This window comes from Hemicordylus capensis, chromosome 4 (genome assembly GCF_027244095.1).
Source record: "Hemicordylus capensis ecotype Gifberg chromosome 4, rHemCap1.1.pri, whole genome shotgun sequence".
Lineage (NCBI taxonomy): Eukaryota > Metazoa > Chordata > Lepidosauria > Squamata > Cordylidae > Hemicordylus > Hemicordylus capensis.
Window position 1 is genome coordinate 240,733,989 of NC_069660.1, and position 17,310 is coordinate 240,751,298.

General features: G+C 42.5%; 1 long non-coding RNA gene across 1 annotated transcript; it reads left to right on the plus strand.

The window, feature by feature from the left end:
- The first annotated feature begins 4,547 nt into the window (after window positions 1-4,547).
- Window positions 4,548-13,523, plus strand: LOC128353032 (uncharacterized). The gene is made up of 2 exons (XR_008320789.1): window positions 4,548-4,661; window positions 11,911-13,523. It is a non-coding gene; the product is annotated as an uncharacterized LOC128353032 (long non-coding RNA).
- Window positions 13,524-17,310: the final 3,787 nt, after the last annotated feature.

Genomic DNA, 17,310 nt, shown 5'->3' on the forward strand with positions numbered 1-17,310 from the left:
AGTCGTATCACGACAGGATTACTGTAATGCACTCTACATGGGGCTGCCTTGAAGAGTATTCAAATAATATTTGGAAACTGCAGCTAGTGCAAAATGTGGCAGCTAGGATTTTATCCAGAGCTACTTGTTGGGATCATTTTATGCCCATTTTGTAAGAGCTACATTGGCTGCCAGTTTGTTTCCAGGTTCAATTTAAGGTGCTGTTTTTGACCTTTAAAGCCCTCTACAGTTTGGGCCCTGGATATCTGGGGGACTGCCTGCTCCCAAGGGTTCCTGTCCGCCTGACAAGGTCATCGAAGGGGGCTCTACTCCATGTGCTGACAATGAGGGAGGCTCAGCTGTCGTGCATGTGGGACAGGGCCTTCTCAGTTATTGCCTCCAGATTTTGGAAAGCTCTCCTGGTGGGAATCTGCTCCTCAGTTTCCATCACAGTTTTTAGAGAGCAAGTGAATACTTGGCTTTTTACCCAGGCTTTAGATGAAGTTGTTGTTGTTGTTGCTGCCACTGCTAATTTGTACTTTATGGTTATATTATGTCTGTGTTTTAAACTTTGAATTTGATTTGTATTTTTATATTCCATTTTAATATCTTTGTTGTGTAATGTTTATAGTCTTATTGTAAGGGATCCCCCAATGTGCTGCAGGCCACCGCAAGAGATCGGGCCGGCATTTGGTAACCAACCCTCCCAGTGTGTCTGGTGTCAGTCCTTCCTGGCCATGCATTCCTGGAGGTGGCTGCTTGTCCCAGCCAGGGAGCATCTGCCTGGCCCCCACAAGATAGCCGCATGCCTTCTCTTGAAGATGGCGAGTCATCGCAGTATCAGGGGCAACTCACATGAGATCTTGGCCTGAGTTCTCACAAGACTTTCCCCACCTGCCATGGGTTATATAAGACAGAGCTGGCCAGTGAGGAGGGACCAGTCCAGGAGGAGAGCTGCCAGGAGAAGGAGCTCTGAGGCTCCCTGGGAGAGCTGGAGGCGGCAGTTCTTTGGGGCAGTCTGTGAAAGGAACAGGTTGCTGGACGGTGGAATAACACTCCCCCAGTGGCCATATGAGGCAGTCTGGCGCCCTCTATACAGGAGGAAGAGGAACCTGAAAGCTGATATATAAATTTAACAATAAATAAATTAAATAAATAAAAATAATAAAGTCCTTGCATTGCCACCAGGCAGAAAGGCAGCATGGAGAGAAATGTTTGGTGGAGGATTTATAAGTGGGATGTATTGTCAGAAGAACCGACTATTTGTATATTCTGTACAGACATACATTGCTGTATGGACATCTATACATTCTTCTCCCCAGATCTTTTAACAGTGTAGATTAAAATAAAATTAAAAAATACAAATAAAGAACAGACGTTTCGACATACAGATGTCAACCTCAGTGTTCAATGTCTCTCTGTTTAAAACCCACACGCTTATATCCCAGATACTCTCTCTAAATCCAATCGGGCACCTTAGCACATTATTATTTATTTATTTATTTATTTATTTATTTACACGGTCAGACAGGTGTTATTGACTGGTTTGTTTTATCCAGACATCGAGTCCTTCCCAAGGACCTAGGATGGCTGAATTTTATTGTCAATGTTGTTGCTGTTGTTATAGATATCATAGCAGAATATAGGCTGTTCCCAGTAAAGCTGCTTTTTGTAATTGGCTGATGGTGATTTCTGTGGCCCCTATGGTGTTGAGGTGCTCTTCAAGGTCTTTTGGAACTGCACCCAGGGCGCCAGTTACCACTGGGATTACTTTGGTCTTTTTCTGCCACAGCCTTTCCATTTCAATTTGTAGATCTTTGTTTTTGGTGATTTTTTTCTATTTCTTTTTCTTCTATTCTGCTATCCCCTGGTATTGCTATGTCGATTATTTTAACTTGTTTTTCTTTCTTCTCGACAACAGTTATATCTGGTGTAATGTGTGGCAGATGTTTGTCTGTTTGTAGTCAGAAGTCCCATAATATTTTTACCTCTTCATTTTCTTCAACTTTTTCAATTTTATGGTCCCACCAATTTTTGGCTACAGGTAGCTTGTGTTTTTTGCAGATGTTCCAGTGTATCATCCCTGCTACCTTGTCATGCCTTTCTTTGTAGTCAGTCTGTGCGATCTTTTTACAACAGCTGATTAGGTGGTCCACTGTTTCATCTGCTTCTTTACAAAGGCGGCACTTGCTGTTTGTTGTTGACTTTTCGACTTTTGCTCTTATTGCATTTGTTCTTAGTGCCTGTTCTTGTGCAGCCAGTATTAAACCCTCTGTTTCTTTCTTCAAGTTGCCATTCTTAAGCCATTATTATTATCATTATTATTACATTTATATCCTGCTCTTCCTCCAAGGAGCCCAGAGAGGTGTACTACATACCTGAGTTTCTCTTTCACAACAACCCTGTGATGTAGGTTAGGCTGAGAGAGAAGTGACTGGCCCAGAGTCACCCAGCTAGTATAATGGCTGAATGGGAATTTGAACTCTGGTCTCCCCGGTCCTAGTCCAGCACTCTAACCACTACACCACGCTGGCACATGAAAAGGGTGTGTGTGTGTTGGAAATTGATGACTTACAGCTTTGCTATACCCAGCATTAGGTACTCTGCCTCTGGTGCTGAAAGGAACCCCCAGGCAATGTATTGATCATATACTGGTGATGGTAATTTGATGTAGATCCATTATGCATATTGCCTCACCAGTATGTGATCTATACATTGCCTGGGGTTCCTTTCAGCACCAGAGGCAGAGTATCTAATGCTGGACCTTGGAGTGGGGAATTTTGTTCCTTCAGCAAAACCCAGCAGTGGCACCTTAATGAGGAATAAGCGTAGGATGTGGACAGCTTCTGCTCTTCCCTGGTTACATAGCTAGGATAAATATCTGAGAAAGATGCACCCCACAATTCCTTTGATGCACCGAGCAGGGATATGCAACTGTAGTCACAGCTGTGTGAGAAGAGAACTTTGAGAATGTTTTCCAACACAGGCAATTATTTGTCGTTTCAATCATGAGACGGCATTTTTTCATTAGCCCGTTGCCAAAGTGGTGCAGATATTTTTGAATGTTTACGTCAAGTACAATACTCCAGTTTTGACGGAGGACCACTGGCATCCTCCCAATTAAAATAGTCTCTGCCTTCTGAAAACTGTTTTTCCTTGTGCAGAAAATTAAACAAAGTTGCAAAATGATTCGCCTTAGTGGAATCTGGCAAAAACATATTTTCCATTTGCTAACACAGCTTTGCTGTTGTTTTGCATATTGCTAGCTGCATAATTACAGACAGTCTACATTTATAATCTTGCAGCAACCTGTGAGTCATAACAACTAAAGTGATATACTATCTGCCAAGGAGCTTTTGGTGCTTTGCAGTAATTTTGCTATGGTTGGATTTTATTTAGGTTTTTTGTACCAGAAATTTTACTGAAAAACACAGGAGAAAGGTGGAGAACAAATTGAAAGCAATATCATTGCACAGCTGCTAATTGTGTATGAATATGATACTTTTAAATATCCCACTATAGCTATGAAGCTGCAGAACATTATGAGGGGGAAAATGTACTAGAGAAAAGAAAGAACCTTACACAGCTGTAAACAGTAAATGAATAATTTTGATTGTACCACTGATAATATATACAGAAACAACCAACGGACATATAGCTACACATTTGCTGGTCTTTGACCATAATCAAGTTGATTCTGATTCCTATATCTTTGCAAATAGCAGTGCCTTCAAAGATATTAAGAGACCAATCTAGCCTCTCCCTATGCAAGACGACAGGTGTGTGCAGCCCTTCTGCAAGTGCATCTCCCTGCACATGGAAGGGCTGCTAGCAGGGAACCGGCAGAAGGAGGTTTCTGGTAAGCAGTAGTGGAGATGTACTGGGAGGCAGAATCATTCCCTTAATGGTTATTTTTAAAAAGCGTTATTATATCATGGTTAGCATACCAGTAATACAGATGTCTGTCTTCACAACAGACTTATCAAGTAGGAAAGTGTTCCCATTTCATGGTTGAGGAACTGAGGCTGCAAGTCATCTGCTAATGGTCATCTGCTAATGCTTAAAACAGGGGTTGGGAACCTTGGCCCTCCAGCTGTTGTTGAACTACAACTCCCTTGTGGCTGGGGATGGTGGGAGTTGTAGTTCAAAAACAGCTGGAGGGCCAAGGTTCCCCACCCCTAGCTTAAAAGGTGGTATTTGAACCCAAGTGTCTGACAACCAATGGACCATTGTGACTCTCAGGGATGACCTCTAGGCATTGACTTACAAGTCCTTCAAGGTAATGTGGGTGGTGCCAGGCGCGTAACAATGATAGGGCAAGGGGAGACAGTTGTCTGGGGGCCCCACTGCCTGGAGGGGCACCCCAGGGGCACCTCATGTGACTCCCCATTGCCCCCTGCCCAGCCCCAAGGCCCCTCAGCCACTTGCCCTGTTCGCCGTCTCTCCAGCTTGTTCTGCTGGCTGCAATGGAAGCAGCAGGCAAGCTGCCAAGAGCTCCTTTTCTCCCGCCTCTCAGCTGATCGGCGGGTGGGCGGGGCTTCCACGGAGGCCTCCGTGTAGGCCGCAGTGAAGCCTGAACTCGAGTAGGGCCCAAGCCAGCCAGGAAGGAGGAGGCAGCCAGAGTGTTCTCTGCAGCAGAAGACCCCCTGCTGCCCTGCTTAACCCAGACCAGCATTTGCCAGGTAGAGTGTGAACTCCTTTTTGTGGTTACCTTTCCCGCCCCCCCCCCCCCCATATATAGGGATCTGCTTGCCATAGGGCTTGGATATGGGGGGGGGGAGGGACCGAGAAGTCTCTGAATATTTATTTTGAAACAGCTTGGAAAATTTGCTGACTTAAAAAAAACTATCTTAAAAGTCCTATAAGTGGCTTGTTTCATGGCAGAAAATTGCAAAAACTTCTGGACCAGTATTTTATTTATTTAATTCATTCATTCATTCATTTATAAATGCACTTATGTTCAAGTTGTTTTGCAACCCAGAAGGTCTGAGTGAGAACTGTGAAGCATGTGTGGTGCTTTTATTTTATTTTTCTTGTGTGTGAACTGCTCCCCAATAACTTGCAGGGACTTCAGGGTCAATCTGGCCAACATGTGAATGCAGCACCTCCATTCCAGAGGAGATGTGTCTTAAAGGGCTTTAAAAGCCTCCTGTGAAAAACCTCCTGCAATCAAACTTGACTGAATTTGTTCAGAATTCTGAGAAAACAAACATAGGCTCACCCTGCATGGTTGAAAGTCTCGTTTGCTAATCTGCAGCGAGGGGCCCATTTTAATAATTCATCTTTCTAGTGTGTTCTAGGCATTAAAAGTAATATAAATGTATAGTACTCAATGTATATCACTATATATTGTGACGTGTGTGTGTGTATTCAGTGAAATGTATTTGCAGGCAGCATACTTATTTTGGAATATCAGACTTAAATCCTTGGGGGCCTGGGGTGTGCGGAGGCCCTGGACTTTGGGGGGGGGGGCCCATTTTAAAATCTTGTCTCTGGGCCCACTCCAACCTTGCTACGCCCCTGGGTGGTGCAGAAGGTCTAAAGCACTTGGTGCACTGCTGCCCAAGAGGGCAGTACCATTACGGCTGACTCTCATGCAATCACATGTTGCACACACTACTTTCATAGAGAATAATGGAAGTCGCACACCACTTACAACTGCACATGAGTCAGGAGTGCTGGTACTTCCCTCTTGTGCAGTAGTGCAGCAGGTGATCTAGAGCTTTACAGCAGCGCATAACAAAGCATATCTGCAACCCTCCATATTTACACACTCTCTTTTGCACTCAAACAAATTCAGCCTTACACCTCTCTTTATCTTTGGTCATGTGTTGCTGTGGCACGGCTCCATGTCGTGGCAACACACAGGGAGACAAGCAGCCTCCTGGGCTCGGGGGTCTCTCCAGGATGCCCCTCTCCAGGATGCGCTCACACGGGGCATCTTGGCACTTCCGGGGAAACCCCACAGCCCCTGCTGGCTCCATAACAGAGCCGGCAGTCGTGTGGGCAGCTGATCCAGATGCCCAGGGCTTCCTGCCTGCTCATCTGTGGGGAGAGTGTGCTAAGCCCGCTCTCCCTGCAAAACTCTTCCCAGCGAGTCTCACTGATCGTAAGACTCGCCTCAATGTCTTTTGTTCTCTTCCCATCCTGCAGATAAGTTATCCTGGAGTGCAGGGGTCTGATGTTAAAATCACTTATTCTGTCAATAAGCCGATTGCCTCTTTTTCCTTTTTTCATACTGGTAGTTTCCCAGGCTATGACACACACAAAAGCTTCAACCCCTGCAACAAATGGACACTATTTAGATAAGGCTGTGAGTTTTATGGGAGGGGCTCTTCTGAGCAAATATTCAGATTTGACCTTTCTTCAGGAAACGGCAGGGCATTTCCATATTCTGAATCCCTCCCAGCTCACAATATTTTTCAAATCTTCCCCACCATCCCTGGTTTTACATTTGAATTTTCCAAATCATGTGTGTACCACTCCAGAATAGTTCTCATCTAGATTATTTAAAAACACTAAGAAGGACATACACATACTCCCCTGCTCCAAGCAGTAATGCATTTTTGGGTTTAAAAATATAGTTCTTTAATAGTTCTGTAGTCCTTTAGCAGGTGTCACCTTAAGTGGCGCGGTGGGGAAATGCTTGACTGACAAGCAGAAGGTTGCCGGTTCGAGTCCCTGCTGGTACTATATCAGGCAGCAGTGATATAGGAAGATGCATACAATAGAAATGTTCTCTTTTCAAATTTCTTTTTGTTTTCAAGTATCATTTTTGCACACAAGTTTAGACATTTTTCATTAATAAGAAAATGTTTCTGATTTGACAACTCCTCTCTTTACATAGTGTTTACATATTTTCTTTGGATATTTTTATAACTTCTGTTCCCATAGCATGATATTGTTAAAATATTCTTGCTTATTTTATAAGCAGAGGATTATAGTATTACTGATCCTGTTGGATGTATTAAGTGACATCATTAGCTGACATCTAGACTAGCATTTTCTATGCAAAAGGGGGGAAAGTGTGTGCCGCAGGGGAGGGGCGATTTTCATTCTTCCCTCTTCTTTTGTGCCTCCCAAAAATATATCCCTTAAGGTCACACAACCCTCAGGGACATATTTTTGGGAGACACAATGGGATGCAGGGGAAAGGTGTGATTTGTGAAAACTGACCATACTTCATTGTATATGCAAAAATATTTTGGCATGCACATTAGACTGGAGCAGCCATTATTTCTCATACCAGATGCTCAAAATTAAATTGATGGAAAATGGACACAGGATGACATGTTGATTATGCTACGTAGTTTCTCCTGAAGCCAGAGGATTTCTAGTTTATCCTGAAGACTTCTGAAACCTGTGACAAGCTCCCATTGACTTCAAGGATGCAGAATCAGTCACTAGACATGGGCTGACATACTGGGCAACATAACACATGCAGTGGAATGTTTGTGCAGTTGTGCATGCAAAGAAATTGCACAGAGCTGCACAACAGTAAAATACTATCTATCTATCTATCTATCTATCTATCTGCGCACAACTTTTGTGCTTGTACAACGGTGCTCTTGAAACATTGCACAGCATGTCAGCCAGGACTGATATTATTTTAAAGAAACCTATCTTTCTCCTCCATGAGGTGGCAGCATATTTACTACTTCTTTTTCGAATCTGGAACACAAAAAAAGAACCTTGCTGTTTATTATGCAGCTTCAAGGAAAGATCATTTGTAAGAAACTGTAGGTTGTATAGATAGTTCTAGGTCCCCTAATGTATGTCAGAAAGATGAAGTAAGATAATGTTATTCCATGTTCTAAGATTTTATAGAAATAATTTCTTGTTAAACTATAAGGCTTAGCAATAATTTGGGAATATACCAAGAGGGTTTTCTTTTTAATAGATTAGAGAACCTGATGCATACAACTTGGGTATAAGAAGTCATTTTTTGAATTATAAAAATTGATAGTTTTCAAGTTTAACTTCTAACACCCAAACTTTACAAATCAGACTTAAGTGCCATTTTGTAGTACTCTAGTCTATACCACAGTGTCCCTATTAATGAAATGTGGCAACAAATGGTTTGTCTACTCCACAAGGCGGAATGGGAATATTTAATTTGTTAGTAGATGGAAAAGTCTACTGCTTCACTCCTAAACATATTTTGCAAAAGTATGCGTGATCAAATTCAATTTATGTGCTTAGGATCACAGCTCTATACCCAAAGGAAATTCTAAATAACTGTTCAGTGAAAGATAATGGCTGATGTTATATGTATTTCATGCAGGCTTTTGAAATTGTATACTTGTGAATTTTTCTCAGTTGGGTATCCAGCAGAGTGAAAAGGGGGAGGGGAAGCTCTCTTATTTAAATACAAAAAATATTTTGTTGTCCCATTCTGTATTTTTCAAAACTCAGCAACTCAAATTAACTTGGCCTTCCAGAGGAATATGTCACACCAAAGAAAACTGGGCTATGCTCATGTGACCCCGCCATATGACTTTTCGGAAGAGATCATGGACTTTCTGGAAGAGATCTCACTCTGTCCTTTTTTCTATAGTACCAAATACCATCAAATTAAGGAGTACATCAAATGTCTTTCTTACTGAAAGGGTAAGCAATAGGGATGTGCATTAATTTTGAACAATGAAAAACAGGTCTGATTCAGGCCCCTTCAGTCCTTTTTCATTTGTTACTAAATTAATGGGAGAAGTGTAGATGTCCGGTCTAATGTTCTGACTCAAGCTCAAATTACTCATGACACTCCACTGATTGTCTGATTTTTAAAAACAAATCAGGCTGCAATCAAGACCAAGAAAAGGGGGGGGGGACTAGTGGAGGAAAGGAGTGACTAATTTGTTTCCTTCCTGCCATTTATTTGCTCAAAATTGTACCCCAGCAGCTTTCCTACCCATGAGGAAAGGCCACAGTTCCTTCCCCTGCTGTTTGCATTCCTGATCCAGCCTCCAAGGTGGTTGTGCATTAAAAAGAATCCAAATAGTTGGATGAAAGAATTGTGTACAGCTGAGCATCACATGGACTTGGAGGTGTAATATAAGGCAAGACAGCATAAGAAGCAGAGATGACCTTGCAAACAGGAGTGTTGCAAGCTTGGAGTGGGCCCTGGGACAAGAGGTGAAGATGGGCCCTGCTCCCCTTAGCCCCCCCTTTTCTCCTCCCCCTCCCCATGTCTTTGCTGCAGAAGAGGGAAGGATGCTGCCTGACATTCCTCACTTCCTGGAGAGGACTCACCTTGCTTGAAGTCAAGATGAGTCATCTAATCAGGAGCCAACCATATGCCAGTGAGTTGGGAAAGTGGGAGGAGGAAAGTGAGCTGTCACCCAGCTAGTCGGTCCCACTCCCTCAGGCAATTTGCCCCACCTCGTTTAGTTATAGCTACATGCCTGCTTTCAAAGCATTCCACAAACCAAAGTTCTTGTGTTGCAGACACTGAGGCACTATTTAGAAGTGTCTCCCTGATGACTGCTGAAGCCTTCAAGATGACCGACACAGCTTTCCATGTTTCTAATTGACTTATACTATCTTTTCCTAGTAGAGAAGTGGAAGGGTTGTTGAACTAGTTAGGAGATAAGCTATTGATTTACAGTAAGGTCTACACAAATTACCTTGCAGTAATTATTAATGTTTTTGTACACTGTCATCAGTTAAGCAGACATATCTTTACAAAAAACAATCCTGAAGGTAATATTGATTTATTTTATGTTTTAAATTAAATCCTCTGGGTTTCCTAGAGATTTCTGAGCATGTCCTCAACAACATCAGAGGATGGAGAGAATAAAAAAAGTAAAATGTTAACAGAAGAGATGTATTTTAGTGCAGCTAGTTGTGATGCGCTACCAATAATTAAATGTAATACAGCCCTCAAGACAGCACTCCTGATGCATAGTCCAGAGTTGGTAATTGTGTGCCAGAGGCAGAGATTTCGAACAGTTCATTTACATAGAAAGCCTGGTTTACCTTCCTTTCTTTATATGCCAAGGAATGAATAGTTTGTCTCTTTATTGAATTTATTTAGATCATTTTTATCAAGCACCAACTCTTGCTTTGCAAGTAATGGTCTCAAAATAAATAAATAGATTACAAGTAGGCTATTTTTCTTCCATGGCATATGTGAAGCTATATTTTTTATTATTATTATTATTATTATTATTATTATTAAAAAGTGCATGTATTACTAATGATTGATTAGAATATTAAATTCATTCTTAGCAAACTGTGCAAAAGGCATATATTTTTACCACTAATATATGCCAAGATATATCAAATATTCAGAAGAGATTAATTATTTTATGAATAGATCACATGATGATCTACTATACAGTTTCTAAGCCACTATGTACAATTTTTCATAAACACAATGAAGAAGTTATTGAAGATACACAGTGTTGCTAATATGCTAATTCCCTTTTGGTTTATTATTATTATTGTTGTTAATACTGTGCCTATGTCACCTTACAAATTTTCACAGGCACCATGGACAGCTCCTTCATACCAGGAGATAGTGGTAGTGGAGAAATCAAAGAGGGAGGGAGAGACAAGGAAAGAATACAGGCAAATGATGTTACATGCACATGAATTTGGTTACAGTTGGGATGAGAATTAAGAAGATAGGCCAAAGATCACATGGAAAAGATGGATTCTGAGGATGGATTTAAACGAAGAGAGAAAAGACATGGAATCACCTGCATGTTCAAAGAAGTCCCATAAGTAGGGAGCAAGAGAGAATGACCAGATTCATTTAAGGGAGCAGGATACCTTTGGTTTTGAGGGTGGTAAAGATGCAGGATCTGAATATGCGAGACACACTCAATTTGGCCTAAAGGACACATCCAGCCAGGTCAAGGCAGTATGATGTGCACACACATTAATATGTTCAGGTGTTCTCTGTGGATGAATTCATAGCAGCAGCTTCGTGCACAGTACTCTCCTGCTGTATTGAACCTGTAAATGTGACTTCTCACAAAGTATTTATGGAGACATTTTTAGTCAAAGAAAAAGTAAATTAAAAGTTTATAAAATAGTGGAAGGCCTTGGGAAGAGAACAAGTGTATTGATTTGCCAGGCAAAGTCAAGTAGTTTTCTGTTCTTATAGCAATGGCAATGGGCCAGGATTTAAAATGATCTCAAGAACTTTTAGTTAATAAAATGTCATACTGTATAAAACTAGATGAGTAGGATAACTATTCCTTAGTCATGGAATGGTCTTTAATGTAAGTTATTTGTTTTATGATAAAAAGGAAGGAGTAAGGCACAGTTTTTAAGATGCCTCTCTTTAGATATCATATGACAATATTTTATACAAGTTTCTCTTTCAGCCCTTGAAAGCAGTCAAACAGATGTTTGAACTTCAAGCGGAGTTATGTAATAAATGCATGTATCAAATTTCATTCTGATATCAAATTGCTCAAAAGCCATATCACTTCTTACCATGTGTTTTATATCTCTTCTGGCGCCCATAAAAAGGAATTGGGGTGGGGATATTCAAATCATTCCAATATTCAAGGGAAATAACATGTTAGAGTGTTTACATGTTTCCTAGTCTCCTTGAAAACAGGTATAGGAATCAAATGGGGTTTAAGCTTAAAATGAAGAATGGTGGCCTGAATATGGACACCAATATTCATTCAGATATCACAGTCTTCAGATCCAATATTGTATTAAAATGAAGGGTGTATTTTTACCCATCCTTTGAAATTTGGTAGGGGGTGTTGAAACTGTAGAGGAATATGACCCAATGGGTAGAAGGTGCAGACCCAAGCTCTGGTGTTCAAACTTTGTGGAAACAAATATACAAAGGCACATACTAGCAGAAGTTCCAGGCAGGCAGTGAGATGAATGTTCAGAAGAACAAACCTTTGTTTGGATGCATTTTTCAAAGTGCACTTCTCATAATGCATGTCTCTTTCTCTTTAGATGAATGCATGCATCTCCTCCCTAAAAGAACTGTATGGGTTACAAGAAACTGCTCAAAGCCCAATGTTACACATTTTCCTTTGTGCTATTCAGTGGGGTGGAAGAAATATGTATGCCATCCTGAGCTCCTTGAAGAAAGGTGGGATACAAATGTCATACATGGATAGAAAGACAGACAGACAGACAAATTTCACTGCAATTGCTGGATGGGAATTGTTTTAGCTGACTCAAGATGTTCATGAAGTTCCTAAACCAGCAAGAAGACTGCACGCAGAAGTACCTTCTGTGTACACATGTGCATTGCTGGACTGGGGTACCTGTGCTCAATTTTAAATGCTCAGTTTGTGATCCATTATGAAATCCTTGCTCAGGGCCAATGCAAGCACAATAAGAGATTAGGTTTGGATGTCATATTTTTAAAAGTCCAGCAGTAGTTGAATCAATGCCTAAAATAGTCTCAGAACAGCTTGCCTTGTTAAAGGTGACCTACAATTTTTCAGGCAGGCTTTCCGCAAGGGAGTCTAAAAGGGGACTCCAACATGCAATCATCTGAAGCATGTTCATCTGCTTAGGGACTGAGCTGCAGTCGAGATTCCATACCCATCGTTAAAGAAGGAATTTAATCAAAGACAGTTTTTGTGTATACTGTATTTTCCAAAGGCAAATAAATCCCCAGTACAGGCTCTTCAATTATTAAGCAAGGTGATAAAATATGGTAATATTTATTTATTATTATTCTGTCCACAATTTAGAACAAAATGTAATTTTTCACTAGTATTCCGCTGGAGATGATCAGTGGCCTAAAGCATGTTTCTTATGAGGTAAGGCTATAACACCTGGAGCTTTAGAAAAAAGATGACTGAGGAACAACATAATTGAAGTCTATAAAATTATGCCTGGTGTGGAGAGAGAGAAATTTTTCTCCCTCTTGCATAACACTAGAACCAGGGGTCATCGCATGAAACTGATTGCCAAAAGATTTAGGACAGACAAAAGGAAGTACTATTTCACATAATGCATAATTAACCCATGGAATTCCCTGCCAAAAGATGTGATGACAGCCACCAGCCTGGATGGCTTTATGAAGGGCTTAGCTAAATTCATGGAGGACAAGTCTATCAATAGCTACTAGTCTGAGGGCTATAGGCCACCTCCAGCCTAAATACCAGTTGCAAGGGAGCAACAGCAAGAGAGAGGGAATGCCATCAGATCTTGCCTGTGGGCTTCCCGAAGGCATCTTGTGGGCCACTGTGTGAAACAGGATGCTAGACTAGATAGGCTTTGGGCCTGATCCAGCAGGGCTGTTCTTATGTTGGAGTGTTTCAGTCTTCTAACTTCCATAGTCAAGCTTTTAGTTTATAGTTTTAAAATTTTAAGTGTTAGAGTTTTTATCTGTATTTTAAACTGTTTTAATTGTATTAATGTTTTCATTGTGTTTTCAGATGGTGAACTGCTCAAGGATTTGCATATGGGGCAGTATAAAAATGTGTTAGTTAGTTAAATAAATAGCACAAACTACCATGCTTGTAGATAATAATCTAATCCATCATTCCCATGGTTTCCCCTTTCTTTTGTTAGTATCCTCTGAAAAATAAATGTGTAGCTTCTGGATATTCTCTTTATTATGATTGAATAGTAGTAACTGGGACTGTCCCCGGTGCTGAGGGAAGTGGGACCCATAACTCACCATTCATCCCTGAGTTGCTGATCTGGCTGGACATCTCAGTTGACCCAAAGGAAGAAGGCTACCTATGAAGTAGGGATGTGCACAAACTGTTTCGGTGCTTCTAATTTGAGGCACCAAAGCTATTCAAGTTTCCCTGGCTGGAACATTTTGGCCGGGGGTGAGCGGGTTCCTTAAATGGAGAGAGGCAGGTTTTACCTGCCCCTCCAGCACACCTCTGCCACCCCACTGTGGTGCTGTCACTTCCAAAAGGTTGTGCCATATCTGCAGATAAACTGCACCACACTGAGGGCTTCCTGCATGGGAACAGTATTAATGAAACTGCCCCGGGATGATTGGTGAACACCCCTAAATCTGTATTCGGGCTTATGTGGGGGAAATTAGCTCAGAAAGGACAGTTTCATGTCTGATTTAATTTGTGCAAAGTTGTGGACCAAGGAAATGACTGGACTGAGGCAAAATTTAAGTTTCAAAATTAAAAAAAATGGATTTATTGTAGGGAGGGGTCTAGCGGAAATAAATGTGTGGTTAAATACTATCAAAAATACATTTAACTGCAATGAGGCATTTTAGCTTAAAATCCTAATTGTGTAAATTTCCAGGTGGGCAAGAGAAAGAGGCTTTTAGAGAAGGAGGTGGTTGGATTTAAGAAAAGGGAATAGGTGTAGAGTTGGGCCCAGCAAGGGACAAACGTTCATATCACCTGATCTGGATGAAGAGACATCAGGGCTTCTGGAACAACCGAAGGACCCCTTTCCTCCTGGACAGCTTGGTCAGGGGTGAGGATAAGAAGATTGGAGGGGTTCATTAATAGAGGTGAATCCATGAGGGTACTTCCTCTGTCGAATCAGTTTCCTATGTTGGCGAGGAAGACTGGGCAGATCAGGCTAGGCAAGGAAGCCAATCTGGAGAGTGGGATGAAGAACTGAAAACAGCCTGATGTGGTGGCCTGTGAACCTGTGGTGGCCTGTGGTGGCCTGTGAACAGTAAATCGCTCAAGCAGCTGGTGACACCAAGGTGAATGGCATGCGAAGAGCACACTGGATTATAGAATTGGGGCCAGATATACCCCAATTCATGTCCTGGGGAGGGGGCATTCCAGTTCATCTTTTTTGTTGAATAGGTGTGTTGAGTCAAACCAGCAAGGATTCCATTGTTGCTGATTGCTCTTCCTGAGTGTGCCACATTCCTGTTGCCCTTTTTTTGCTGAATATAGGTGTGTTGGGTGGAACTTGCAAGATCGCTCTTCCTGAGTATAATAATGTGGGAATTGCTGAGGCACACCAAGGCTGTTTTGTCATGAAAACATAGTGCATATACGTGAGAAGAGGAAATATGCATGGGTGGAGGGCCCAATAATCCAATCAGCACTTTTAGTGGGTGCATCTCTAGGTTCTTATCATTTACTCAACCTCTTTTGTGAGGGGGGAGATTTACCTCCATGAGCTTATCTGCGTTATCTGAATTCATTGGTGTATTAGCTTGCTGCTATCCTTTGCAAAAGGAGGGGAGGGGATGAGGCAGTTTCACTCTGAGTGCAGAGTGGCCTTGGCAGAAAGTTAATCTGCTTTAGTTAATTTCTGGGGTCTGCTTAGGGTATCCCAGATAAGCAGGGCATGCATCTGCTCCCCTTTCCTATTTGCTTGTTAGTAGCCAAATCTAGGGGTGACTGGTCCACTGTCAACTAGGTGGTCTGTCCCCATGTGTTACAAATGGAGAGCTCACGGTGCTGTGAGTCTCCTGAACATATCAAGAGTGAGATCTCCAAGCCTGAAGACTCAAACACAAACAAGGGGGCTCTGGGGAGCTGGCAGAAAAGCACTGCTAGTAACAACAGGGAACTTCATGTTCCCATACAGGATGCTTCTGTATTCTGAAGATAAGCAGTGCAGCTTATCTGCAGAGACGGTGCAGCCATTTGGAAGTAACAGTGCCATGATGGGACAGTGGAGGAGTGCTGGAGAGACTTGCTTCCCTCTGTTTAAAGCACCTGCTCACCCCCAGCCAAAATGTCTCAGCTGGGAAAATTGAAATTGTTTTGGTGTTTCAAATTAGATTTAAGACCGGAGAGAATGGCTGCTGATGAGGAGAGAGTGCTGAACCCTCTCCCAGCTTTTGACATCAGGACAGAGCAGAACAAGGAAAATGAGATGGCTTTCTTCCTGAGGCAGAAGTGAGCACTGGGAGTAGATGGAGGCTGGTACCCTCAGATAAGGCAGAGCTCGAGGAAAGCCCCACCAAACCCAGACAGATGGAAAGAAAAGCTGTACTGAATTTTCATGAGCTTCAGTTTGCACAAGGAAAGTTGCCATTTCCATGGGCGTGAAAATATTCATAAAACTTGTTTCTTCCATGCTCCCTCTCTCACACAATCCCCCCCCCCCCAAAGGCTGTACACAGCCATTCTTTCTACTGGTCCTGGGAGGGGATCAAGGACAATTAATGTAGCTGAGAAACTGGTCTATTGATGGATTGATCAGTCTGCCAATATATCTATCCAAATGGTACATATATCTTTCCATTGTAGCCAGGGTCCCTGGATTGAAGGTAGAAGGAGGGGAAATAAACCAAACTAATAAATCAGCAGAAAGCTCCAGACAGCAGCAGCCAATGAAAATAAGAGAAAGGTAGCCATCAGGTAGAGAAGGAGAGAGATGAGAGGAAAATAGGGAAGAAAGAAAGAATCAGAATATGATGAATATTTATATACCACTTTTCAACAAAAGTTCCCAAAGCAGTTTACATAGATACAAACAAACAAACAACAACAAAACACACACACACACACACACACACACACACACAATGTCTCTCTGTCCCCAAAGGCCTCACAATCTAAAATGAAATATGAGATAGACACCAGCAACAGCCACTGGAGGGATTCTGTGCTGGGGATTAGGGGTGTGCACAAAACCAGTTTTGCCAGTTGGGTTTTGTCCCCAGGTTGAACCGCACCTGGTTTGAGTTCAAATCAAGCTGGTTCGACTGCCTTGGAGCTCTACTGGTAAAGGGGAATCCGGTGAGGATTCCCCTTTACCAGTACAGGGGCCGGGGGCACTGTCCTGTGTATAGAGGCTGTGAGGGAAGTAAATAGGTACTCATGAGTACCACCATCAACAACTGCGGCAGCGGTGGCCATGGGGGGTGGGGCAGTGGGAGGCGGATGTTCCCCCCAGCCCAAAGTGGTTCCCAAAGCAGTTTACATAGATGTAAATAAATAAAATGGCTCCCTGTCCCCAAAGGGCTCACCATCTTAAAAAGAAAAATAAGATAGACACCAGCAACAGCCACTGGAGGGATGCTGTGCTGGAGATTAGGGATGTGCAGAAAACTGGTTCTACCAGTTCGATTTTGCCCCTGGTTGAACCACACCCAGTTTGAGCTTGAGTTCTGCTGGTGAAGTGGATTACGGCGAGGGGGCTGTCCTAAGTGTAGAGGAGGTGGGAGGGAAATAAATGGGTATCCACCCTTCCCCTTTTGGCTTCCCCCAGAGTAGCCTAGGCCTCTGGTGAGTGGAGCTGCCCCTGCCACCCCACCCCACCCCCCCACCGTGGCCAGCCGCCGGCACTTGTAAGTATCTATTTACTTCCCTTCTGCCCACTCTTCACTTAGGACAACCCCCTTTACTTTCCTCACCAGATTCCCAGTAGAGTTCCAAGCTGGCTCGGTTTGAATCAGGCCCAGTTGGGCTCCATTCAGACCAGCTGAGACCGGTC